The following is a 25594-nucleotide window of genomic DNA, read 5'->3' on the forward strand; positions in this document are numbered from 1 at the left end:
GTGAGGTTGCTTCACACACTGCCCGACTGCAGGAAGAAGACCAAGGCTTGTCTTCACCTTGCAAGATGTCTGGACATCTAAGGCTTTGGAACCCCTTAGTTCTTCCCAAAAGATGATGCCGACATCCAGGGGCAAAATCTTGCTCTGCTAGACCTGGGACGTCGCACACCACTCCGCGACTGGTCAAGGCCAAAGGCAGACCTAAAGTGGGGAAGATGCACTAAGGCGATGGCACTTCCACACCTTTCCGGCCAGTTCTGTAGAACGCTTGCATCCAGGGGGGTAAGCAGTGCGTCACTGTTCTTGTCCCGTCAGATGAGGAAATGCAGGAAATTCAAAGAGGTTAGGTGACCTGCTCAGGGTCGCTTGACCTGGGGCTTCTTGCTCAAAGTCTGAAGCTTTTCTCACTTTATTACAAAGCAGTGCCAAATTCCAACTCGGCATGAGAAACTTTCTCTGGGAATTCTTTGTCTGCAATGAGAGATTCAAATGTGCACAGGCCAGTCTGGCGATTCCCTGGGGCTCCCCAGCAGGCCCTGACACTAATCTCATTCTACAATTGACCCCCATGAAGAAGCATCCTCTGGACAGAAGGAGTGTCCTCTGAGGCCTGGAGGCCATCTTTTCTAGACCTGGCGCTGGTCTGAGCAGGCAGAGGTGAAGGTGGGTGTTCAGCCTATGGCGCTGGTCCCGTAGGATGTTTGCCCTGACTGCAGACCACTTGTTAACTTTCCTTGCTACCCGGTCTCTCTCCCACTAGTTATGGTCTCCCACCCTTGGCCTATATGGGCTGGAGTGAAGGTAGTGGGGCAGAAAGATATATCAGGCTCAAGTCACTGACAGTCTATACATCTCACTCTTTTTTTTTTTAATTGTTTTTTAACGTTTATTTATTTTTGAGATAGAGAGACAGAGCATGAATGGGGGAGGGTCAGAGAGAGAGAGAGGGAGACACAGAATCTGAAACAGGCTCCAGGCTCTGAGCTGTCAGCACAGAGCCCGACGCGGGGCTTGAACTCACGGACTGTGAGATCATGACCTGAGCCAAAGTCGGACGCTTAACCGACTGAGCCACCCAGGCGCCCCTATACATCTCACTCTTACTGAGAACCAGCAGTCCTAAAAATGTATCTGCAATCATCATGGCTGCCTGGAGACTGCCCCCTCTCACACCCTGGTGTCCAGAACAGTGGCCATGTTGGATAGATCTGTGTGTGTGTGTGTGTGCGCGCGCGTGGGTGCGCATGTGTGTGCCCACACATGCACCAGGGAGGAGTGGAGTGATCCAACTATTGAGCCATGCCCATATCAGTGGCTTTTAAGAGACTAAAAAGTATGGATGGAAGAGCTAGGCTTACTCCCCTTGGAAACAGGAAGTGAGCCTTTTTTGATATGTTAGGCCAGGCGTCAGTAACGACAACCTGTGTGCCAAATCTGGCCTGTGACCTGTTTTGGTGCAGCCAAGAAGCGAAGAGTGACTTCTACCTTTTTTAAGTGGTTGGAAAAAAAATCAAAAGAATATCTCATGGCAAGGGATAATCATACGAAGTTTCGAACGTCAACATCCATATGACAAAGTTGCATCAGCACATCACCTCGCTCCTTTGTTTACATAATTATCTGTGGCTGTTTTCACAGTTGACATAGATCTGCAACAGAGACCATTTGCCTACCCCTGGTCTAGGCTTTCAGTTCAAAAAACTTTCGAGGGGAACAGACTTGTGCCAAGCTCTGAGTTCATCTCTGAGGGGACACTCACTGTTCTTGTGAGGCCCCAGGACTAGTAGAAGGGCACGTGGGTGAAGCAGCTAGTCCTGTGTTCCTAGAGATGCCAGATCCAGTCTGGGACCCCGGGTTTGCAAAGAGATTCCAGTCTGAAGTAACGTGGCCTTTGCAAGGGGTCCTAGCCATTCACGATTCCACTGAGGGCACGGTTTTGTAGGAGAGTGAGCCGGGCCCTTGAGGCATACCCAGCGGTCCCTGCGAGTGCTCAGGGTATGGGCTGGCTCTCACATCCAGGTGCTGCCCTGCCCCAGCCTGTTCTGACCGGCTCTTTGCAAACAGGTGTGGGGAGACCTAGTCACCATAGGCTGACGTCCCTTGTGCCAGTTTTCCAGCAGTCCATGGGTCACCCACCCTCTGCATGTGGTTGTGTCCCCTGTTCCTTTAGTGGATTGTTTTATTGTTTCGCTATTGCTATTTTATTGTGGGTGCTGTATGCAATCTGGTCTCTCCCTCTTCCTGCACTCCCTGCCTCACACAGGTGTGAAATGTCTCTTTCCCCAGGTAGACCGCCAAGTCTCTCTGATGCCACCTTTGGTCAGTGGCTCCTCACAGGCGCCCGAGCCAAAGCCAGCAAACTTCAGCACCAAGCGTGAAGCAGTAACAAGAAAGCCGTGAATAATAAAATAGCGTTCAAGATGCCAGCAGCCTCCACGTCAACCTGTTTGGTGGAGAACTCGAGGACCCCTCCGCTAAGCGTGAGAGAGAAAGTCTACCCTTAAAAGTTATACAGGTTTGGGGCGCCTGGGTGGCGCAGTCGGTTAAGCGTCCGACTTCAGCCAGGTCACGATCTCGCGGTCCGTGAGTTCGAGCCCTGCGTCAGGCTCTGGGCTGATGGCTCGGAGCCTGGAGCCTGTTTCCGATTCTGTGTCTCCCTCTCTCTCTGCCCCTCCCCCGTTCATGCTCTGTCTCTCTCTGTCCCAAAAATAAAAAAAATAAAAATAAAAAATGTTAAAAAAAAAAAAAAAAAAAAAGTTATACAGGTCACGGGGTTCTGCTCCTTTCGATGCCCAGGGCACACACGGTGTTTGTCCAAATGGCATCCATGAGCTGAGCTCAAAGGTAATGGCTGATCCCAACTTGAGCTTTGAAAGTGAGCCTCAAAGGTAACTCGTCTTTCTGCTGAATTGCAAGGACATGTGACAGTCAAGGGGAAGGCCTCACAGGCACTGATTGCCAAGGAGAAGAAAGAAGAAAGGTAGGAAGTGAAAGGACCCCACTGGGACCTGAACTCGGGTCAGGAGCAACATGGAGGATGAGGAGGGAGTGCGCGCTTCCTCCAGGAAGGAAGGTTCTCGACAGGAGGGGCGGTTCCGCTTGTGTAGGGAGGGGGCACTCGGAATGAAATGGGTCATCCTGGGGGGAGACTTGAAATGGGCTATGGGATTTACAAACGGGTGAGAGATTTCATTGGGGTGAGGGGCGGCCGTGCTCCGGGCCGTGGCATTTGCTCTCTGCGCCCAGTTTCCAGGCCTGTTTTGCCCAGCTGAGCTGCCCAGTGCCCGGGTGTGCTGGGCGGCGAGGGAGCCTCCGTCTGCGAGGTCCAAGGCCAGCTGGTGTCCTAGACAAAGCAAGGGTTCACACTAGGACAGGCTTGAGGTTGGAGTACTCTGGGGAGGCCCCAGACGCACTGGTGCCTTCCTTCACCGCCACTCTCGCCCACGTAGTAGAAAGTTGTATATGAACAAAACGTGTGTGATTCGAACCAGGATACCAACGCACTAATGGGAACTACACTGGTGGGATGGTAGAAGCTGTGTTCAAAAGCATGGTCTTCCCTTACTCTTTATAAGGGCATGGTTTCACAGGCAAGGATTGGGGGATGGAGCGTGAGTCTGTTGTACCTTCCGCATCAGCAAGCCCAGAGATGGGGCAGCTCTGGGTTGGTCCAGTGGCCGAACGGCATCGTCAGCCACCTGTCCCTTCACTTCCTCCTCTGCCCTCCTCACCTCCTGGCCTCGTCCTCGGGCTGTTCTCCTCCGTCAGAAGACAGCCGCCACATCCTCGCACCACAAAAGCCAGAAGCAAAGAGAGATCATGTCTTCCCTGAGTTCATTCTCAAGACCGAGGGAAGCTTTGCTAGAAGCCTTTCCCCGCGGACTTTTCCTCCTGCCGTGTTAGCTAGAACGGGATGCTCTGTCCAGCCCCGGTGGGATTGCTGGAAGGGGGATGGCATTATCAGGATGCGCTTGGATGAGTCGCACTGACTGACTTCACTCAAGATCCACGACCACTGACCTCAAGGAGGCCCTTCCGGCTACCTGGCAACACACGATATATTTATTCCTACAGCAGCACTTCTCGGACGTGAGTGTGCATCAGAGTCCCCTGGGGGCTTGCCAGAGCACAGAAGGCCGGACTTGGCGCCACGGGAGGGCTGGTGTGGGCCTGAGAATGTGCATTTCTGGTGAATTCTCAGATGACCCTCGTGCTGTGGGTCCCGCCCGGCACCACACTTTGGGAACCACTGCTCTAGATCGCTGGCAGTCTTACTGTCCTAGACAACACCATTGGCCTCCTCTTCCTCCTCAAACATCTTAGCGCTCCCCCTATGTCCCCGTCAATCTCGGCTGACACCCTGCAGCCTACTTCACTGAGAACAGAAGACCACCCGCTCCCATCATCACGACTAATGTACACTTTGGTTTCCCTTCTGCTGCTACGGGTGAACTGCCTTGCTCTGATTTAAGGCCCGTCCTACATCCGTGTGCCTGACCTTATCCCCTCTCTCCCGGCTGGGCTCATCCCTCCAAAAGCCGTTCCCCTCCCCAGAAAACCCGCTCTGCTATATTTCCATCCTCAAACCAAACGACAACAACAACAAAACAACAAAACCCCCAAACACCCCCTTGACCCCAATCCCTCCTCAGCCATTAGCTCAGTTGTGTTTCCCTTTACAGTGGAACTCTTGACATCCCTGTACTCACCCCCGCCCCCCTCGCTTCCTCTCTTTCCTTCCCTCTTGAATCCCATCCAGTCCAACTTCGGTTCCCACCTCTCTATTGCAACTGCTGCTGTCAAGGTTAGCCCTGACTTCCTGGTTCCCAATTCCCGGAGTGATGTCTGTCCCCATGTTACTCCGCTCGTCAGCAGCATCTGACACAGCCTGTCACTTCGCCCTCGGAACACCCTCTGTTGGCTTCTGGCCCCTGATCTCTCTTGGTTCCTCTCCCTCCTCTCTGGCTGTTTCTTATCAGTCTTTTCTGCAGAGCATTCTTCATTTCACTGGCCTCTACCGGTTGGAGAATCCCGGATAGAGTTCGGGCCAACATGCACACTCTCACTTCTGCAGTTTCAGCTACCGTCAGGATTTGAAATGCCACCTACAAGCTGTGACTCCCAAATTTATATCTCCAGCCTGGATCTCTCCACCGAGTTCCAGACGCATGCATCCCGTGGCATGCATCTCCAGATATATTAACGGGCACGGCAAAATTAACATCTCCCAGACTGGGCTCCTGCTTCTTCCCCGGCAACACAGCACACACATCCACGAGGCTTCTCCTTCCTGCTCACAGCACATGGAGCCTTCGTTCTCCAGCTCCTCACGCCAAAAGCTGGGAGCCATCCTTGCTTCTATTCTTTCCTCTCCCACCCTGCAAGCAAACCATCAGCAAATACCGGGGGGGTCTACTTCAAAACGTACCCGGGATCTGACCCCTGATCACACAGCCTGTGTTGCCCTGGCCTCTGGTCCAAACCACTCTCCTTTCCTGCCTCACTGTTACAAAAGCATCTTGACTAATCTTGCTTCTTCCCTGGCCTCCCCACCCCCCTCCCACCCCTCCATCTATTTTCCACAGAGCCAGCCAGAGTGATGCCATTAAAATGTAAATCAGATTATGTCATTCTTCAGCTCAAAATCTCACTTTGAGCAAAAGCTGAAATCCTTACGAAGGCCTGCCAGGGACCTGGCCCTGGATACTTCTCTGATGTCACCCCCCACTCCCCACTTCTCTGCAGGTACTCTGGCCTCCTTGCGGTTCCCTGAACACATCGAGTACACGCTCACTTTCACACTTGCTGCGACTCTGCCCCGGGTATCCCTCCTGCAGAAATCTCTGGGTCTAGCTGCTTCTGCGTTCTGCTCCGATGTCTCCAGCTTTCCCTGACATCCCTAACTGAAATAGGATCGAATCCCTATCCTCACCTTCCACCCCAACACTTTCTCCTTAATTTCCCGGTAGCACATATTGCCTCCTCACATACTAGATATGTATTTGTTTATCATCTATCTGCCCCCCTCCCTACCACTCCTAGAATGTATGCAGCATGAGGGCAGGGAGTTTGAGCCTCTAACAGGCCCTTAGTAAAATCTGATGAATTAATAATGTAAAGGGGAGAATCCCACAGTAAACCAACACATAACTAAGTTATACTTTGGACCCCTCTGAGTTAGATCAGTGGTAGTCAGTCCCACAGAGCCCTGTCAACTCTGTATTTCCAAACTGAGATTCTGGATCTACAAGGGCAAGAAACAGATGCTGGGGGGGTGGTATACCTCTGTGGGTACTGCCATCCAGAAAGACCCAGCCAGCCAGCTTCCTTCAAAGCTCCAGCTCCAATTTTCTGAGTCCTGGGCCCTTGTGGCAGAGTCTTTTTGCAATGCAGATAATTCCTCCGTGATGAAGCAAGTTCACAACCCCTCATTTTTTCTACATTCTTTTCCTCAAAGCTGCCCACCCCTGTATGCACAGCAAAGAAACCTTCCCAGCAGAGTTCACCCTCTCCTTTCCTGCCACAAGATCCCTTCCTGCCACAAGATAACACCCAGTTAAAAGAACTTGATCAGCCAAACTAGAATCCTTTTGGTAACTGTGTCTAGCCATAGGATAACCACCTGTACCTTGACAAGAAAACTGATCATTCTGGCGGGAGACCCCATTCTTGTATCGGCGTTAATGTGACTTTTCTTCTTTCAGGTGAGCCAAAACTTTTCTCTCCTCCCCAGACGATGGTGTTCTTTTGTGAAAAATAGAAAAATGCAAGAAAATAAAAAATAAATTTATAAATAGATAAATCATACGATAAGAAAATAAAATAGAATAGAAAAACACAACATCCTGTGCAGGCAGCAAGAATCCCCATGAGGAACTGTCTTGCTTGGAGCCTCGCCAGTGTGGCATTTAATACACGCCTGCACCACTAAATAGACCTGCAGCGACTTCCCCGGGTGATTTTTTTTTCTTTGCCACGAGAGACCCCACTTCATGTTTTGGAACAATCCTACAGATCGTGAGACTGGCAAAAGGTGACAGAGGGACCCAACTGGAAATGAGACACAGCAGCAGCCTGAACCCTGCTTCGCCTCCACTGAGTAGGATTAAATTGAACTAATTGGACAAAGACGTAAGGCAAGACGTCTGGATCTCCGGAAGGGGTTAGGAAGACTTTCGTTATCTTGCCCATGGTAATGCATCGGCATAGCTGGTTTAGAACAAGTCACCTGAAGAGGAGGTGAATTCCAAACGCACTGGGAGAAATGGATTTTGCTGAGTGATCCTCACTCTCCACACAGTGAGGAGGAAGAAAAACCCTTTAGGCAAGAAACTATGAGGCAGTTGGGAGCATTTAGTGTTGATTGGGTATCAGAGCACTGTGAAAGAGGTAATCAATACCTGAATTCCAAATAGCAACTTCATCCCATCTGGAACTAGGCCAAATGCTGTGCAAATGGCCTGGGGCCACCCACTGGTAGGCGTGAAGGAAAGAGATTTAAAGTAGTGGGTACTCCTGACAGTTAAGCGATTAAGTTTCCCTTTACTTGTGCTTGAGTTGGCTATGTCAACATTTTTTAACAGATGCACAACCAGCCAAAGGTCAAAATGCTTAATAAACTGCAAAAGTCTACAAAAAACCAAAACCACAAAAAAACGTACACACAAAACCTGTTGGATTTTGTTTTCTAGCTACTATTTTCCAACTCATGGTTTATGTATTAAAAAGCTTAGGTGACTCCTGTGCTACCAGTGTGTCACTGGCCCATCTCAGGTAAGTCATTATAGCTTCCATACCTGAAGACCTCTGCTCATCTTGCGATCCTATCAAGATTCAGGTGTCCCTGAGGAATCAACACTCAGAACTCAGCTCAAGAAGAGAGCTTGTCAAACTCCTGTGCCTTCAAGTCAGCTGGGCAATCTTGTTAAAAGATTCTGACTGCCTGGGTCTGGCATGCGGTTTGAGAGTCTACATTTTCTAACAAGCTCCCAGGCAAATGTCAAGGCCGGTCCAGGGATGGACCACACGTGGAACAGCAGGGATTTGGGCTACACAGTCTGTGACCTGAGTTCTGTTTTCAATGATAGAATTTCTGAGGACATGGCTTCAAAGTGTAACTGGTTAGATCAGTTGTCAGGAGCAGTGGTTCTCAGAGTGTGATCCAGGGACTAGTGACATGGGCATCACACGGGAGCATGTTAGAGATGCTAATTTTCTGGTTTCTACACCAGAAACTCTGGGGGGTGGGAACCAGTAATCTATGTTTTAAAGAAAATTTGTTTTAATGTTTATTCATTTTTGAGAGACAGAGCGCCAGCAGGGGTGGGCAGGGAGAGAGGGAGACACAGAATCCAAAGCAGGCTCCAGGCTCTGAGCTGTCAGCACAGAGCCCGATGAGGGGCTCAAACTCACAAACCGCGAGATCATGACCTGAGCCCAAGTCAGAGGCTTAACTGACTAAGCCACCCAGGCGCCCCAATGTTTTGATAAGCCCTCCATGTGATTCTGGAGGAACGGCGCTCCAGAACATTAAAATCACCTGGGGAGGGGCGCCTGGGTGGCTCAGTGGGTTAAGTGTCTCACTCTTGATCTTGGCTCAGGTCATGATCTCATAGTTCTTGAGATCGAGCCCTGCATGGGGACTGTTTAGGATTCTCTCTCTCCTCTCTCGCTCTGCCCCTCCCCCCGTGCCGTCTCTCTCAACACAAATACATAAACATTTTTTTAAAAAATAAATGAAATCACCTGGGGCGTTAAAGAAAATGAAGACCTGGGTCCCATCCCAGAGAATCTAGCTTTTTCATTCTGGGGTGGGACCCAGGCATCGGGATATTCCAAAGGCATCCACGGAGATCACTATCAAGAATAGTTGGCCTAGAACAGAAAGCTAATCCTGCTGCAGTAGGAGACTTAGCTGGAAAGCATCTGACTGAACCACCACAGACTGGTCGCAGGCTGGATGTCTGTCTGCACAGTGTGCACTCCAGCTCTCCAGGGTGACTGTGTCCGAGTGGGGATAATGCAAAATCACTTCCTCACTGCTCACCCTGCCATCCACCCTCATCCCTGGCTATTGTCTCCTTTTGCTCGTGATGTGTCTGCCTGGAACCCACCCCCCCTCCCCCCCCCCCACTGCTGTGCTGTCACCAGTTGAAAGTTTCACCCATCGTTAAAAGCCAGTATCAATCCAGATCTTCAGAAATCCCTTCCTGAACTCTCTTGCCAGATGAGATTTACCCTTCTGTAGATGTTCACCGCATGCTGTCTACAAGTCTTATTTTCTTTTTCTTTTTTTAATGTTTATTTTTGAGAGAGAAACAGAGCGTGGTAGGGGAGGGGCTGAGAGAGAGGGAGACACAGAATCCAAAGCAGGCTCCAGGCTCCGAGCCGTTGGCACAGAGCCTGATGTGGAGCTTGAACTCACGAACCGTGAGATCATGACCCGAGCCGAAGTTGGGCGCTTAACCAACTGAGCCACCCAGGCGCCCAAGTCTTATTTTCTTATACTACCTACATTTCTTGACTCTTGCCCTCTGCTGAATTGTAAATTCTTGGACACCCAGGACGGCATAGCCCTCAACTTTGCACCTCTTCTGTCAGTGTAAGTGCTTCACTGTGAACCTAGTAGGCACCCAGTAAACACTTCCTTGAATCTGCGATCAGAGCTCCTGGGTTTGAGGCTTGCCTTTGCAATTAGGGCTTGTGATCCAGGTTGTTGGATATCTCCTAGCCTCACTTATCTGCAAAATTAGGATGTTGAACTAGATGATCTTTTAGGGTATCTTTCATATCTCAGATTTGATGGTTCCGGGTAGTCTATGCTGATTCCTGGAAAAAGAAGTCTGATACTGGCTGCTGTTGGCCGCTGGGTCAGAGATGGACACAGACAGATGGGGTCACTTTCCTCTCCTTGTGTTTCTGGGCTGCACTGTGACTTGACTGCACCCGAGGGGGCACTGTGGCAGTTCTGGGCACAGAGAATGGGTGTGTCAGGCAGGGCTGGAGTGAGGTAGAGGGAAAGAAGGTGAGGAAGAAATTTGGAACGTTGGGACCCCAAAGGAGGGCCTTCAATCTTGGCTTTACGAACACCTGATGTCAGACACCTGAACTGTTCTGTTGGAAGACCGGCCATCTTCCTGGAGAGACCATATGGAGAGGCCTTGGGTCTACGTGGAGAGAGACGTGCCCCGCAAATCCAGCCTTAAAGGCATCCCTGCCAAGGTGCCAAGTATGCAAGTAAAATTGTTTTGGACCCTCTGCATCAGCCACCACTAGCCACAAGCCACTGGGTGATCCCAAACCATCTGGAGCAGGAGAATCACCCAGCTGAGCCCTGCCTCATTCCTGATCTACAAAGTCACAACACATAATGAAACGGGTGCTGTTTAGGTCACCAAGTTTAGAGGAGCCTGATTAGGCAGCAATAGATAACCAGAACATAGCATTACTCTAGGTGACATTCTATGCGCTTTAGCAAGCAAATACTCGACAAATGTCGGAGAAAATACACATACATACATACATACATCACATGGGCTTGTAAGAGTGCAAGCCATCTTGTGCTATTCCCACTGACTTTGATTCCGTGAGGCAGTTAAATGGGCTGTGGATACATTTCGAGAGCAAAATGCACAACCGCCGACAACAAGGGCCTCCCTGACAGCTGTGTGCTCATGATGCGGCACCAGGTGCGATGTTGGGACTTGTTAGACAGTCACAGAAGGAGCCAGGGAATTGCACAGAGAAGGTGGAGCCCTTACAACAAAGAGGGCTTTGTCTGCTCCTGAACACAGTGTGGCCATCTCCTGGAGGGGGGTGGCGGCGGGGGGGGGGGGGGGGGCGGGGGAGGGGGGGGTCCGTGCGGATGTTCAGTGTAGGGAGAGATCTGCAACTTGAAAAGGGGGATATTACTTTCTCCTCTCCCCGACTAATGTAAACCTCCCCCGAGATCTTTTGTGCAGTTATAATAGGGACACCTTCAGAATCACAGCCTCTTTTTCTGAACGTGTTTCTTATGTAAATGCTGCATCAGGGAAATTTCCCTCTGCTTTACACTTGAATTCTGCTTTTAAAACCTGCAAAAAAGAAACACAGAGAAAGACACCTTGAAAATACTTTGGGTTTCATCTCTTTTCCATTTTTACCTCAAGCTCCCACAGTTTTTTTTTTTTTTCTTCTTAATCCTTGTTCTTCAAGTCAAGCATATTTTAAAAGCATCCTCTGTTGAACTGGGTAAAGCAAAAAAAAAAAAAAAAAAAAAAAACGGATGATACCGGTACATTTAGGCTGCCTGAATATACCAGAAATACAAGGCACTTGATAGTGATCTAATAATCCTTAGAATGTCACAGTGAAGTCACAGTGAAGAGCAGGGGAGTCAAGGGACCTTTAAAGAGGTGGCATCGGAGGCCTCGGTGCACCCCTCCCCCAAGCCACAGAGCTTCTGGAGGCAGCACTAGGGAGAGGGGGAAAAAAGCCCTGGATCCATAGGTATCTCTTAGGAAGGTTTTCTTTTGTTCCCTGTCTCCCTTCCACTTCCCCACCACCTGTCCCTAGGGAGGACCCACCACCTGTTTAGTGGTTTTGACTCGCCCACAGCGCCCCCATAGGGCGACTCTCAGACCGTCATACACCGTCTTACTGTACTGATTCCTTCACACCTATTCACCTGCTTGGGAACAGCAGCGATGATTCCGTGTCGGTATCCCTGCACACAGCAAAATAATAACAACGCACTTAATGGATGAATGGGTTTGGATTCCAAGTCAACTTACTAGCACCACTTTATTGGGCAAGTTCTTTCCTCCTGAAGACCCGGGTTTCCTTCTCTGTGAGATGGGGAGACTAACAACCACCTCCCTGGTCATTGTGAGGAATCAAGGGGGTAACACGTGTGACGGGCACGGCTGCACACTGGAGGCACGCAGTAGGTCCACAGGTCAGGTTCAGTGACTCTCTCCCAGACCCGCCGACAGATGGAAGGAGCCTAGCCTCTGTGCGGCAGGGGCCCCGGGAGGGTTCGCTGCCCCCACGGTACCGCTCCGCATTCCTGGCTGTCCCTTAAACCCATTCCCTCAGGGACCTGTCCTCTAACCTGAGGCTCAGATGCTGCTTACAAGGCAGATCTCAGGGAGGGAGGAGAAGGGAAGCGCTTCGGGCTGGTAATCGGTCACTGAAACCTCAGTGTGAACTACTCCCCATCATCCTTCCCATGGAGGAGTGAGGTAGACAGGACAGTGAGGCAGGGGTGGGGATAGAATAAGGAGACAGAAGGTGAGGAGGGCGTTGGGAATGTTGGGGTGCAGAAGAATCAGGAGCGGCTGCCTGGTACACGGGGAAACATTGCCGAAGTCAGAGAGAGATCAGGGTTCAAGTCTGGACTTTTCCAGCTGCTGGAAGTGTGGCTGGAGGCAAGGTACTTAAGCTCTTTGTAGTTTTCTGATCTGTAAAATGGGGCGGATACTAGCTAATTTGGGGGTACGTCTGAGGGTAGAGGGAGGCAACCTGAAAAGGGCTTAGTCGGTGGTGGTCAGGAGGCGCGCTGGGCACTGAGGACTGGGCCCTGCAGGCTGGATTCACCACCGAGCAGCAGGCCAAGTAGGTGGCCCCTCTAGATTGCGGTTACTGTTTCCCTTCTCTCGGCTGGATCTCCCGGGCTCTGCTCTTTGTCTGGGGCCAGCTGTGCCCACAGTGACAGCCACCTACATTCATTCCTTGTGAGAGAATGCATCTTCTCCCACCTCCCACCCCGAACGGGGAGCAGAGGCGAGCCTACGATACTCTTTCCTTCCAGCTCCAGGAAGGAAAGGGTGAAACATTCCACGGTCCCCTAGAACGCTGGGAGAAAACACCGGTAGGTGGGAGGCACTTCAGCGGCGGGGGCGTGGGGGGCGCCGCGGGCGGGGGGCTGCGGCGCAGGTGCGAGCGGGGCGCGTCCCCTGCCCCCGGGGCGTCGTTAAAACCCCCGCTGGCTCCTTCCCCCTCCCTCGGTCTCCGGCGCAGTCCTCCGGCCACACAGGTTTTCTCTTCCCACCCCAGCCCCTCCCACCGCTCCTGTGCCCAGTCTCTGCGTGCGCGAGCCGAGGACCGCGGCCCCCACCGCTGGTGGGGGACAGGGGGAGCGCGGGGGCGGGGGCGGCAGTGCGGGCGAGGCCTCTGCCATCCCTCTCCTCGCCCCACGCCTGGCTCCTCCTCCTCTTCCTTTCTCTCCCCGCCCCCCATCCCCAATTACACCCTTTCTCCCGGTGCGCTACCTCCTTCTCTCCCCACCTCCTACAGCCTCCCGGTCTGGACCGCCCCAGGGGGAAGGCCAGTGCCATGGACCCCGATCCCAGCACCCCGCTGACCTATTCTCGCTTTGCAGTGAGAAGGAGCTCTAAAGACCACTCTGCCGCAGGCCCCGGCCGGCAGGTCCCAGTCGGCCTGCGCCTGCTGCTGAGATCCGCAGCCTGCGCCCCTCTCCCGGGCACTCCACGCCCCAGGCACTCCACGCCCCAGGCACTGCCCTGTGTGCCCCGTCTAGGGTGGCCCCCAGGCCCGGTAAACTAGACAGGCTCGCAGTCCCCACCTCTGAGAACCACATGTTGGGGAAAAAGGGAACAGTAACAAAGCGAAGTCGCAGTCCCCGCCTGTCCCTGGGTACAGACACACTCCACGGAGCTCACGTTGTTCCCTGGGCCCGGGAGGGGGCAGCGGGGGAGGGGGCAGCTGGAGTGTCGGGGGACTGCACCGCGATGGATGGAACTGGAAGGGAGCCTCTCACACTAAGACTGCGGGTCCTTCTGGCGAGGCCGGGCCCCAGAGCAGAGTGGGGCCTCATCCAAATTCAACCTGGCACTCTGGAAGCCTTTGACATTTCCTCTGCGGGAAGAGGCTCCACCATAGGTCACATTGCTCTAGGAATGGGGAAAAAGAATCGTGATCTGAACTGCGGTGGAGAGTGTTTACCCAAAATCTTATTAAGGTTTATTTTTAGAGCCTATGTCGGCTGGCCTTATCACCAGAGACAAATTCTAGAGGGGTCTCTCTGTTCTCCTGACCTTTAAGAAAAGACTTCAAAGATGAGAGACAAGCAGGGAGAGGCAGGCTCTGTCCTGGGCCGGGTCCCCCACGCAGCCGGTAATGCCTGGCCAGTGGGAATCCTTTCCAAGGGGTGAAAGGCATTGTCCAGCCCTTCTTCCAAGCCTAGACACCACAAAAGACAAGTCTCCCTACCCGCTCCCATTCCGGCACCGTCCCCCCTCCAGCCGACCTTGGGAAAAGGCCAGACTGACCTTGGGGATCGTCTCACAATAACAATTACTAGATGCCATTACTGTCCACAGGCTTCACCTAAAGTAGCTCTTTTAATTCTCGCCTTAGTTGGGTCATTATCCCCATTTTACAGATTGAAAAAGGAAGGCACAGGTGTTGAAGCAATTCCCCGTAGGTCACAGAGCTTTCGGATTGTTCTCTTCAGCACAACAGAGTTCTGGCCTGGAGGCACCCTGCCCCAGCCCTCAGGGGCCAGAGAGCAGTCTGGAAGATGGCCACACCCTGGCAGATCTGGCCACAGGCCCCACCGAGGCAGGGCCTCAGGCGGTACGGATTGCTGCAGCAGAGGCAGGGACTTGGCAAGGCACTGTTGGAGCCTTGCCCAAAGCTGCCTCTCCCTGCCAGGCTGCAGAACCCATCTCCCACATCTGCGTCCTGAACAGCCACCGCTTTCCTAGGACCCCACCAGCAGCTGGATGTACTCCTCTCCGTCAGACTCCAAGGAGTCATGGTTTTAACGGCCCCCAGTTCGCCCCACTTTGCCAGGGGAAGAGGAAGCTCTGAGTGAAATCCCCAGAGACCTAGAGGGGTGGCTGGAGAGTGGTTCAGAGAGTGACTTGACTCCCCACTGTGAACCAATCAGAACGACTGGGGTGGGGAGGGCCCTCCCCCAGGAGTTGTGCCCCCCTGGGGTTGGGGGGAGGAGAGGCTTGATTCAAAAGGGGATGGGGGGGGGGGTGGGATGCTGAAATTCATAGAGGGAGGGACTCAGTCCTGCCCTGGCTCTGGGGACTCCTTGGGCACCGTCCTTTCTTTGGCTCAAAAACTGCCCCATACCACATGTTTGCCAGCTCCCTCTGATGTGGCCAGGGGAGGAGGGGGGCGGGGAGGACAGTCCACATGGCTGGAGCAGAGCAGAGGAGAAGAGCAAAAATCCGTGGGAGTGCCAGGAAAGCTGGAGGGGCTGTCTCCTTTCCTGCAGGAAGGAAATCAAGGCCACAAAGAACTAAACTGCCTCCTGGTGCAAGGCGGGGGGCCCGACCACCTGGGAACATTGCCTTAGTGCAGCAAGGGAGGAGGGCCAAGGTGGCTACAAGCCACAACTGTGTTGAGAGCCACCAGGAGAGTGTGCCCCACCCGCCCCCCCACATGTGGCTATACAGCTATGTCCCTCCAGCTTTTCAGTTTTTCATGCCAACTTTAACACACTTTGTGTCCACATTGGAACATACTCATATTTGGACATAAGCCCCCACACGCATCCATACTGGTGGGCAAAATAAAACACAAGTGTAGCCATTAGTGAAGATCACCGTCATGAGATACACATTTGTCCTTTGACACGGAGACAGGCTCAGCCCCAGAGATATACCCCGACAGACTCCAAGACGTGTCAACTGGGCATTCCTAGGGAGGGTCACCATGGCCTACTGCTGGCTGCGCCCAGACAGCTGGCCCCAGAGCCCAGTATCTGGCACCTCCATGGCCACAGCTCAGTTGTTCAAACCAAGGCTGGTCTGGGAAGCTCTGAGAATCTGAGGAATTGCTCTAGAGATACTGGGCTTCCTAGAGAGGTTTCAGACACGCAAACTGTGGGGTCACCTGAGAAGCTCTGGGAGCGTCCTAGAGGGAAAGGAAAGTTTTATCTAACTTTGGCCTAAAACTTCCACGAGGTCAGTGCTGATCAACAGTGCTCCTCGGCCCCACGGCATCCCCTGGCTTGGATGCCAAGGATCACGGTGCCCCCAGTTCGCTCCGTGTGTAGATAGATCCACACAGGAAAAGCACAGACCTGGAGGCTGGATAGTGCGGGTTAATAGCCCAAATTATGGAGTCAGATGGCTGGGTCTGAATCTGTGCTCTGCCACTTACTGTGTGACCCTGGGCAAGTTACTTAACCTCTCCAGGCTAAGCTTCCTCAATTGTGAAATGAGAGCAATGATAATCTTTACACCCTAGGACTATTTTAAGAATTAAATGGACACAGTTGAGCGAAGTGCTTAAACAGTACAAAGCAAGTTCTAAGAACCTGGGTAGTCCGGTGAGAGGGTCTGGGGCCCAAGGGGCAGGCAATGGGGTGTCTGGGGAGTGGAGGGTGGCCCGGAGAGAGGCGAATGGTCAGGAAATGACCACAGACCCGAGTTTCTGTGTGTCAGCTTGAGTATTCTGGAGGGGAAATAAATCAGAGCATATTTCCTCAGGGAGCACGGTGTGCTCAGCCAGAAAGCCGCAGAACACAGGAACATTCTCTCATTACGGTATAATAATATCCAAGATAATGTTCTCCTTTCACAGGAGCCCAGAGCACTTAGAGATTGCATTGTCAGAGTCCCACTTGCATGGGCCCTGGGCTGGGTGGCTGAGACTGCCAGTGCCGGTCCGCTGCTGTAGTGGGGATGACAGAACCTGGGCCACGGGCACTGTGGGCCCAGCCGCACTCAGCAGAAGGACTGTAGCCTCCGTGCTCCCGTAGCAGGTCTGCTGGCACATGGTCGACCCGTGGAGAGACGACTGCCCTTGGAGGTCCTCACCAGCTTAGAAAAGCACAGAGGCCTTGGAGGGGCTTTCCAGAAGCAGGGGATCTCTCTATGCTCACTGCACTGCCAACAGGAGAAATGGGGGGCAAGGGGTCTAGTCCTGAAAGTTGGCACTTACTTCCCGGCAGCCTTTGCAGGCTATGTCTGTGTCTAAGGTCCCCTGAGCCGGGGCAAAGCAGACAGAGGGAGACCCCACAAGAGAGGGCAGGAAATGACTTCTCTTCTGTCCAGTGCAAGCCCTCCCTAGGCTGTGGACTCTGTTTGGGTGAAGAAACCCAGGTGGGCACAACTCACGGGTGACAGCCCTCTGCCTCTCTGGTTGTTCTGCTCCAGGCTGGACTACACGTGCAGGGAGAGGCGTTCTTTGTGTGAGGAGACACAGACCCACTGAAGGATTGCATGAGCCCAAAGAAATTTCAGAGACCTAATGACTTGAGAGGGTCACCGAAGCAAAGAAAAGTTGCCAAAGATCGGTATGTTTCAGGTCCGGGGGAGGCTCACTACTTTTCTCCTTTTTTTTTTTTTTTTTTTTTTTACGTTTATTTTTGAGAGACAGAGAGTGAGTGGGTGAGGGACAGACAGAGGGAGACACAGAATCTGAAGCAGGCTCCAGGCTCTGAGCTGTCAGCACAGAGCCCAATACGGAGCTCGAGCCCAGCAACCGTGAGATCATGACCTGAGCTGAAGTTGGACGCTCAACTGACCGAGCCACCCAGGCGCCCCTACTTTTCTCCACTCTTAAGCCAGGTTTGATGTTTCCCTTTTAGGAGAAAGACGGAAGCATGTGATTCCTGAATGAAGAAGTTCTTCACGCCCCTATTCCAGAACTCCTGCCTGCCTGGGCTCCCATGCAAGCCCTCGTGCTCAAAGATGACTCCCTACATGCCTTCGGCGAAGAGTGGCATAGACCCATTTCCACAAGTCATGGCATAGACCCATTTCCCCCACACTGGCAACTGGCACCAGGGAACCTCATCGTCTTAGCACCTTTTGCCTGGATTTCTGCAAGGTCTAGGTCTCTTATGGATGCCATGAGACAAGACCATTGTACTCCTAGCGCTTAAGGTAGAGACAGACACGCAGCGGGTGCTCACGGCTTCTCAACTGCCTCCCTATTGCCGATGGCCAACCAGCGACGGCCCGACGGCAACGATTTTACCACCGTTGGCCGAGTATGAATTGTGAGCCAGCATGGTTCTGCGTGCTTTGTGTGTGCTGTGTCATTCGGTGTTGTCACAACCGTCCGGGACAGGTCCTCTCCTTAACCACGGGTTACAGATGAGGAGCCTGAGGCACAGAAAGGTTAAACGCTTTGCTTAAGGCCGCACAGCTACTAAGCGATGGGGCCAGCATTTGAACCTGGGTAAAGTCCAAGCATCTAGCTGTGAGACACAAGGTCCTTTGGCACGGCCCTCAGCCCTCTCCAGGTCCAGCTCCTGAGGTGCCCTACCTTGGGTCCCGCTAACAGCCTGTGTGCCCCGTCTCCCTGTCTCTGTCTCTGTCTCTCTGCCGAGGCTCTGCCGACCCCCTCCATCTCGCCACACCACACCCTTCTCCTGGCTAATACCTACTTCTCTTTCCAGATTAATTTTACCGGCCACCTCTCCTTGGCAGGCTCCCCTTATCTGCACTCCCCAAGTCCCCAAGGCTGAGCTGGGCGTCCCTCTTTTATGCCTCCATAGCAACATGTGAACACGCGTAGGGCCCCATCACTGCACAATGGCGCTTGCTGTTCCGGTGCTTTGTTTTCTCCCACACGTGACTGTCGTTCCCTCGGGACAACAAGGATGTCTTCTCCATCATGGTATCACCAGCACCTGCACCTGCACCAGCACCTGCAGACTTGGCAGGAGCACGTGCCGAGTCTATCACTTTCCCTCCTCCTCTCCCCCCCAACCCTTTGAAAACACGGGAGCGATCCTTAGCTCGAGGGTCACACACAAGCAGGCCGTGTGCCGCGTTGTACCTGCGGTTCATGGTTTGCCGGCTCCACTGTCGTTGGGCAACACACTTCCAAACACAAAGTTTACTAGTCAGACTGATTCAGTGATTTTCACGTGAGAGCCATACTGGCATTTCAGACCAGGGGGGAGGGGGTGGGCGGATGTTTTCGGTGGTCACGGACTGGGGGTAGCGCATTAGCATCGCTCGGGGCCCAGAAGCTGGGATGCTGGGCATCTGGAGGTGCCCAAGGCGGTCCCACAGGGCCATTCCCTGAGGAGCACGGGCCAGCCGTTGGACGCTTCTCTCTCACTGCTCGACGGTAGCAGTGAAACCTCCTCGGGGATTCACTGACAGAAAAGACATTAGAGAACCAAATCCATCTCAGAGCCAATTATTTAGGCAGTAGAGACAGGAGAAATGAGAATGTAAGCCTCGAGGCAAGGACTCTCTCAGGTTCTTCATGGGATTCCTGGCACAGTGCGCAACACACACAGGCCTCCGTGTCTGTGAATGTTTCACCCGAGGAGCCTGAATGGAAGCAGGGATCACTTAAAATGGGTCAGAATCTGGCCTGAGCAGGCCAGATCCATCCGGAAGCCTGTCCCCGGCTGAGTGTGCAGGGGCATGAGGCTGTGTGCTGGCAGGCTTCACTGAAAAGGTACCACCAAGTCACAGGCACCATGCAGTGGGGAGGCTTGGTTAGCGGTCAAGCCAGTAAGCCCAGGACAGGCCGCAGAGCTGCCCACACGACTCCCTCTCTCTCTCCCTTCGTCTCCATTAGATAGCCCGAGTTTATGCACACATTGCTATTTAAATAACTTCGGTAAAAATCTCACATTCTCTCATCATGAAAGCTAATCAAATATCAGCCTAAAACCATTACTCAGATGCTTGTGGGTGCCTTAGGGAAATGTACCAGTAAGTACAAAAGGGTTCAATCTGCCTTCTAAATAGCTTTGACCCTAGTCTCCTACGGCATAGAGACCTTAGTTAGAAGTGGACACAGACGGGGGCGCCTGGGTAGCTCAGTCGGTTAAGCGTCCGACTTCAGCTCAGGTCATCATCTCGCGGTCCGTGAGTTCAAGCCCCGCATCGGGCTCTGTGCCGACCGCTCAGAGCCTGGAGCCTGTTTCGGATTCTGTGTCTCCCTCTCTCTCTGCCCCTCCCCTGTTCATGCTCTGTCTCTCTCTGTCTCAAAAATAAATAAACATCAAAAAAAATTAAAAAAAAAAGTGGACACAGATGTGTGAAACTGCTTCTAGTCTCCATAAGCCATGGATTTCTTCACTCTCTTGGAGTCTTCGTTTCCCTATTCGTTAAGGCCAGAGTCACTGATCCCTTCCCAGCCTTTTTTTTTTTTTTCTGGGGGTCATTCTGGTGATCCAAAAGATATAGGGCATGTTAAAGTCTTTCGTGAACTATAAAGCACCTGAAGAAATATAAAATCCCATAGGATGCCTTGTTTTTGCATACATCAGAATCTGATTCCTCCTAAAAATTTCTTCTGCCTCAAAATTATTCCTCTAGATGTGGAGAAATGGGAACCCTCTTGCACTGTTGGTGGGAATGCAAACTGGTGCAGCTGCTCTGGAAAACAGTGTGGAGGTTCCTCAAAAAATACAACTACCCTATGACCCAGCAATAGCACTGCTAGGAATTTACCCAAGGGATACAGGAGTGCTGATGCATAGGGGCACTTGTACCCCAATGTTTATAGCAGCACTTTCAACGTAGCCAAATTATGGAAAGAGCCTAAATGTCCATCAACTGATGAATGGATAAAGAAATTGTGGTTTATATACACAATGGAATACTACTTGGCAATGAGAAAGAATGAAATGCTGCCATTTGCAGCAACGTGGATGGAACTGGAAGGTATTATGCTGAGTGAAATAAGTCAGTCAGAAAAGGACAGATACCATATGTTTTCACTCATATGTTGATCTTGAGAAACTTAACAGAAGATGAGGGGGGAAGGGAAGGAGAAAAAAAAGTTATAAACAGAGAGGGAGAGAGGCAAACCATGAGACTCTTAAATACAGAGAACAAACTGAGGGTGGGGGGGGGGGGTTGGGGAGAGGGGAAAATGGGTGATGGGCATGGAGGAGGGCACCTGTTGGGATGAGCACTGATGTTGTAGGTAAGCCAATGTGACAATAAATATATTTAAAAAAAAAATTATTCCTCTTTAGAAACTAGTTATTTGCATGAGAAAACAGGTCATATAGACCTTTCACTTTGGGGCCAGATGGTAAGGTAACCAAGATTAGTTCCAATTTCATAGCGTCATTTGGAAATGCCATGATGGGATTTCATAAAGCTTTAGGGTATTTGACTCCGTCTTTGATTTCTTCATGCAGCCTGTCTCCATATCAAGGGGTCTGCAACTGGCTGGGCTAGTGCTAAGATTGGTGCCTTATCTTCCCCACATTGTGGCAACCCCCTAGAGAGTTTATGTAACAAAATTCAATGAGAAATCAGCCAGTTGCTTAAAAATTTTTTTTCTATAAAATGAAATCTAGTTATTTTAATCTTTGCTAGGAGACTTAAAACATATTTCCTTCTTGTTAAGTCACCAGCGTATCAGTAAAAAAAGCCAATATATCCAAGTGCAAAAGGTAAACTGCTGGGGAAAACGCAAGTTCCAAAATCTCAGAAGCATTGCTTTTAGTCTTCTTGTTTATGTGCTGAAAGCTGACCTGGTACATCAGGCTGGGAAGAAAAATGGGAAAGAGGGCGAAATATGACTGACAGCCCCAGGAAGAATGAAGAAAATGTGGTTATGGATTCCCTGGAATTCTTCCTCTGTGGTTGATCTCTCCTGTGTCTCACGGGATGGGAGCCGTCTCCACCTCACACGTCCCCCTCTGTTCCTTGAACCAAACCCTCAGGACAGGAGCAAATATTTCTCTCCTACCACCTGCCATCCCATTCTTCGCTGGCTTCAATGACTCCGGGGTTCCTTCCGTAGGCTGGAGAGGCTCAAGTCCCAGAGCTGACTCAGCTCACGTCCACAACACAGCAGCGTGCTCCAGGGTCTGCCAATGAGTTGCTCTATGGTCTTGAGCCCTTAACTTCCAAGTGCAGCTCAATTTCTGACAAAGCAGGAGGACAGACCATATCTGTGAGGCGGCAGGATGTGAGGGAAGTAGAATAGAATACTCTTTGGATGTTAGCTTTATTTTCGTCATTCTACCTCCCCTTCTGCTGGCCCAGGAAACACTACCCATTTCTCTACAGGCTTTAGGAGCTGCCTTCAACTTCTGGAAGAGTTCGGTCCTGTCAGTCTGATTTGGTCACTCCCCTGACGTGTGAATTAAGCAGGCCAAGCATGCCAGGCTCAGGTGGGCATGGCAGGAGAGTGACCAAGGGCAGGGTCTCCTGCCATTGACAAGCAAAGTTCCCTCTAACCAACATGGTGTTACCCTAAGACCTTCAGTCTGGAAATGCTACCCATTCTCAAAGCCCAGCTCACAACCTTGACCTTGATCACCTGGGCTGGAAGAGACCGACCCCCATCACAGCCCTTCTCTGCACCACGTAGAAGCTCGTATCACCGACCACCATGCATTCCATTTGTTTGCATAAGCATGTTGGTTTTCCTCCTCAACAGTCAGTTCCTCAAAGGCTGGATCTAAATCTCATGCCGCCCTGCACCCCAAACGATACCTAGCCTAGTGCTTTGCACACATAAGGTGCTCAATAAACTATTTCATTTCTAAAATAATGGCTTCTTTAGTTTTGTACAGCTTTCCTAGGTTTAATGATTATAAAATATATTTAGGGAAATCTCTAAACACTTGGAAATTAAACAAAAGACTTTAAAATAATTAGTCAGAAAGTTTCAAAGGAAATAAGAAAATATTTTGAATCAATAAAAGTAAAAACATAAAATGTCAAAATTTATAGGATGTACCTAAAGCAGTGCTCAGAAGAAAACAATGCTTATCTTAGAAAAGAAGAAAGGTATCTGCTTAATCATCTAAGCTTATACCTTAAGAACCTAGAACAAGAAAAGCAAAAGCAAGCCAAAGCAAGCAAAAAAAAAAAAAAAAAAAAAGGAAATAACAAAAGAACAGATATCGATGAAATAATAAACAGAAACAATAGAGAAAGTCAATAAAATCAAAAGATGGTTCTTTGAAAAGATCAACAGAATTGATAAACATTGAATAAAAAAAAGGAGAGAAAATGCAAATCATCAATATTCAGAATGAGAGCTATCACTACAGATGCTCTAGACATTAATGTGGTAATAAGAGAATTACTGCGAACAACTCCACACACACAAATCTGACAGTGTAAATAAAATGGCCTAACTTCTTAAAAAGAACAAACTACCAATTCAGCCATGATGAAAAGGGTGATCTGAGGGGTCTTCTAATGATTGAAGACATTGAGTTCATAGTTAGGAACCCTTTAAAAGAGAAATCTCCTGGCCCCTGTGGTCTCACTAGTGAATTCTCACAAACATGTCAAGAAGTAAGAGCAAAAAAGGAGGAGTGCTCCCAGCCTATTTTAGTGGCCAGCATTATCCTGATTCCAAAGCCACACAATGACAACAGAAAACTTCATATCCCCATTCCACAAACATAGATGCAAAAATCCTCAATAAAATATTAGCAAATTGAATCCAGTGATACCTGAAAATAATAATACGTTGTGACTAAATGTCCTTGGTGGATGAATGGGGCAATGATACTCTTCCATAGTCTCACTGTGATGATGGTTACACAAATTTGTACATGTATTACAATTCACAGAACTGGGCATGCGTGCGCGCGCGCGCACACACACACACACACACACACACCAGTCAATTTTACTGTATATCAATTTCTAAAATGAAGTTTAGAAATGGGTGTGTTTGGGGGCACCTGGGTGGCACAGACTCTTGATTTCAGCTCAGGTCATGATCTCACAGTTTGTGAGTTCGAGCCCCGCATCAGGCTCTGCACTAACGGTTCAGAGTCTGCTTGGGACTCTGTCTCTCTTTCCCTCTGTCCCTCCCCCACTTGTGTGTGTGTGCTCTCTCTCAAAATAAATAAATTCAAAAACTGGGTGTGTTTTGGGGTGCCAGGGTGGCTCAGTCAGTTGAGCATCTGACTCTTGATTTCAGTTCAGTTCATGATCCCAGGGTTTGGGGATCAAGCCCCTTGTTGGGCTCCGTGCTGAGTGTGGAGCATGCTTAAGATTCTCTCTCCCTCCCTTTGCCCTTCTCCTACCTACGCTCTCTCTAAAACATAAAAAATAAATTAAAAATGGGTGTGTCTTGTGTGTGCATTAGCTTACTGGTGACAGTCACTAACATTTGTACTAAACCTTTGCCAAAGTGCTTCCAGATACATTTCACGTAATTTTCCCACCAACAACCACACAAGATGTGTGTCATTGATCACATTTCACAGGTGGGGAAATGGAGTCTGGGGGGGGGATGTCTTCACGTGTACTGAGGAGTAAGTCAAGCCACAGGTCCAGGTCCTCAGTGGAAAGTCCCTGTCTGATCTCCCCTGATTCTGTGCTTACACCCCCAGATGGTGATGGCAGGGCAATTCTATGTGTCCCCCCGCTCCATGGAAAGCAAATCCAGGAGCAATTGTGCCCAGGGCCAGTGGCTGCCAGGACCTCACTGCAGAAGACTTTCATGAGTGGGAACTCGCATCAGAGGGGGGCTGTGGCTCAGCTCCTGGCCCCAACGGTCCATCCCTGTGAAGCATGGTGTTCAGCCCACCGCAGCAGAGAAGACCTCCCCCACTCTCTAAATGCCTGCTGTCCAGATGGCTTCTTTTCCTTTTGTAGTGATCTTTTCTTCTGTAATTCCCTAAGGGTGTGGCATTCTACCGGGTTCCAAGTAAACGGGGAAGTGGAGTGCAGGAGCAAGAATCAGATTGCTAGACTATTCCATGCAATTTTCTCCAATTCCCTGCAACGTGAGGACAGTTGTCTGAGAGACCCTCTTCTCCCCATTCCCACTCTACCCCAAAAAGCATATGTTTGTTAAGAGAGGAGGAGAGCAGAAGCTGGGGGAGATGCCCACCGGAGTCCTGATTGATTGAGGTGATCAGGAGCAGTGAATGATATGCCAAGAACACACTAATGGGAAATGTGCTAATGACAGATTGTTCTATATTTGTATATCTCTCTCCTTTTTTTTTTCTTTTTCTTTTCTTTCTTTTGTTTTTTAGAGAGAGTGAGAGAGCATTCAGGCATGAGTTGGGGAGGGGGGCGGGGGAGGGAGAGATGGGAGGGAGAGAGAGAGAGAGAGAGAGAGAGAGTCTTAAGCAGGCTCCACACTCAGTGCAGAGCCTAACACCGGACTCAATCCCACGACCCTGCGATCATGACCTGAGCCAAAACCAAGAGTCAGATACTCAACCGACAGAGCCACCCAGGTGCCCCTTCTCTCCCCTTCCTTCAGCTCAGTTAATATTTATCAAATATCTGAAGGGGGGTATGTGCCCAAGTAATTGCTTATATCCCCACTTCATCAGAGTAGATATTGATGGTCGAGAGCCATTTTTAGGGGACTTAATCCTTAAATGGAATGACAGTTCATGGGGCGCCTGGGTGGCTCAGTCGGTTAAGCGTCCGACTTCGGCTCAGGTTGTGATCTCGCGGTCCGTGAGTTCGAGCCCCGCGTCGGATCTGTGCTGACAGCTCAGAGCATGGAGCCTGCCTCAGATTCTGTGTCTCCCTCTCTCTCTGCCCCTCCCCTGTTCATGCTCTGTCTCGCTCTGTCTCAAAAATAAACATTAAAAAAAAATTTTAATGGAATGATAGTTCAGAATGCCACAGGAACTTTTGCCAAAACTCCGGAACCCATCAGGAAAGTCTGGACAAGCAAGGGGCAAGTGTGTCTA

At 50.8% G+C, this 25594-nt stretch overlaps 2 long non-coding RNA genes across 2 annotated transcripts in view; one reads left to right on the top strand and one right to left on the bottom strand.

Moving 5' to 3' along the window:
- Positions 1-11244, bottom strand: part of LOC144617207 (uncharacterized) — a 37254-nt gene extending 26010 nt beyond the window's left edge. The window contains exons 1-2 of the long non-coding RNA XR_013557413.2: positions 11145-11244; positions 6629-6744 (exon numbers count right to left, since the gene is read on the bottom strand). This is a non-coding gene — a long non-coding RNA (uncharacterized LOC144617207). The remainder of the gene's footprint in view (positions 1-6628; positions 6745-11144) is intronic.
- A 157-nt stretch (positions 11245-11401) lies between these two features.
- Positions 11402-17984, top strand: LOC132672686 (uncharacterized). Its single transcript, XR_009607642.3, has 3 exons — positions 11402-11490; positions 17124-17263; positions 17558-17984. It is a non-coding gene; the product is annotated as an uncharacterized LOC132672686 (long non-coding RNA).
- The last annotated feature ends 7610 nt before the right edge of the window (positions 17985-25594 follow it).

This window comes from Panthera onca, chromosome C1 (assembly GCF_046562875.1).
Source record: "Panthera onca isolate mPanOnc1 chromosome C1, mPanOnc1 haplotype 2, whole genome shotgun sequence".
Taxonomy (NCBI): domain Eukaryota; kingdom Metazoa; phylum Chordata; class Mammalia; order Carnivora; family Felidae; genus Panthera; species Panthera onca.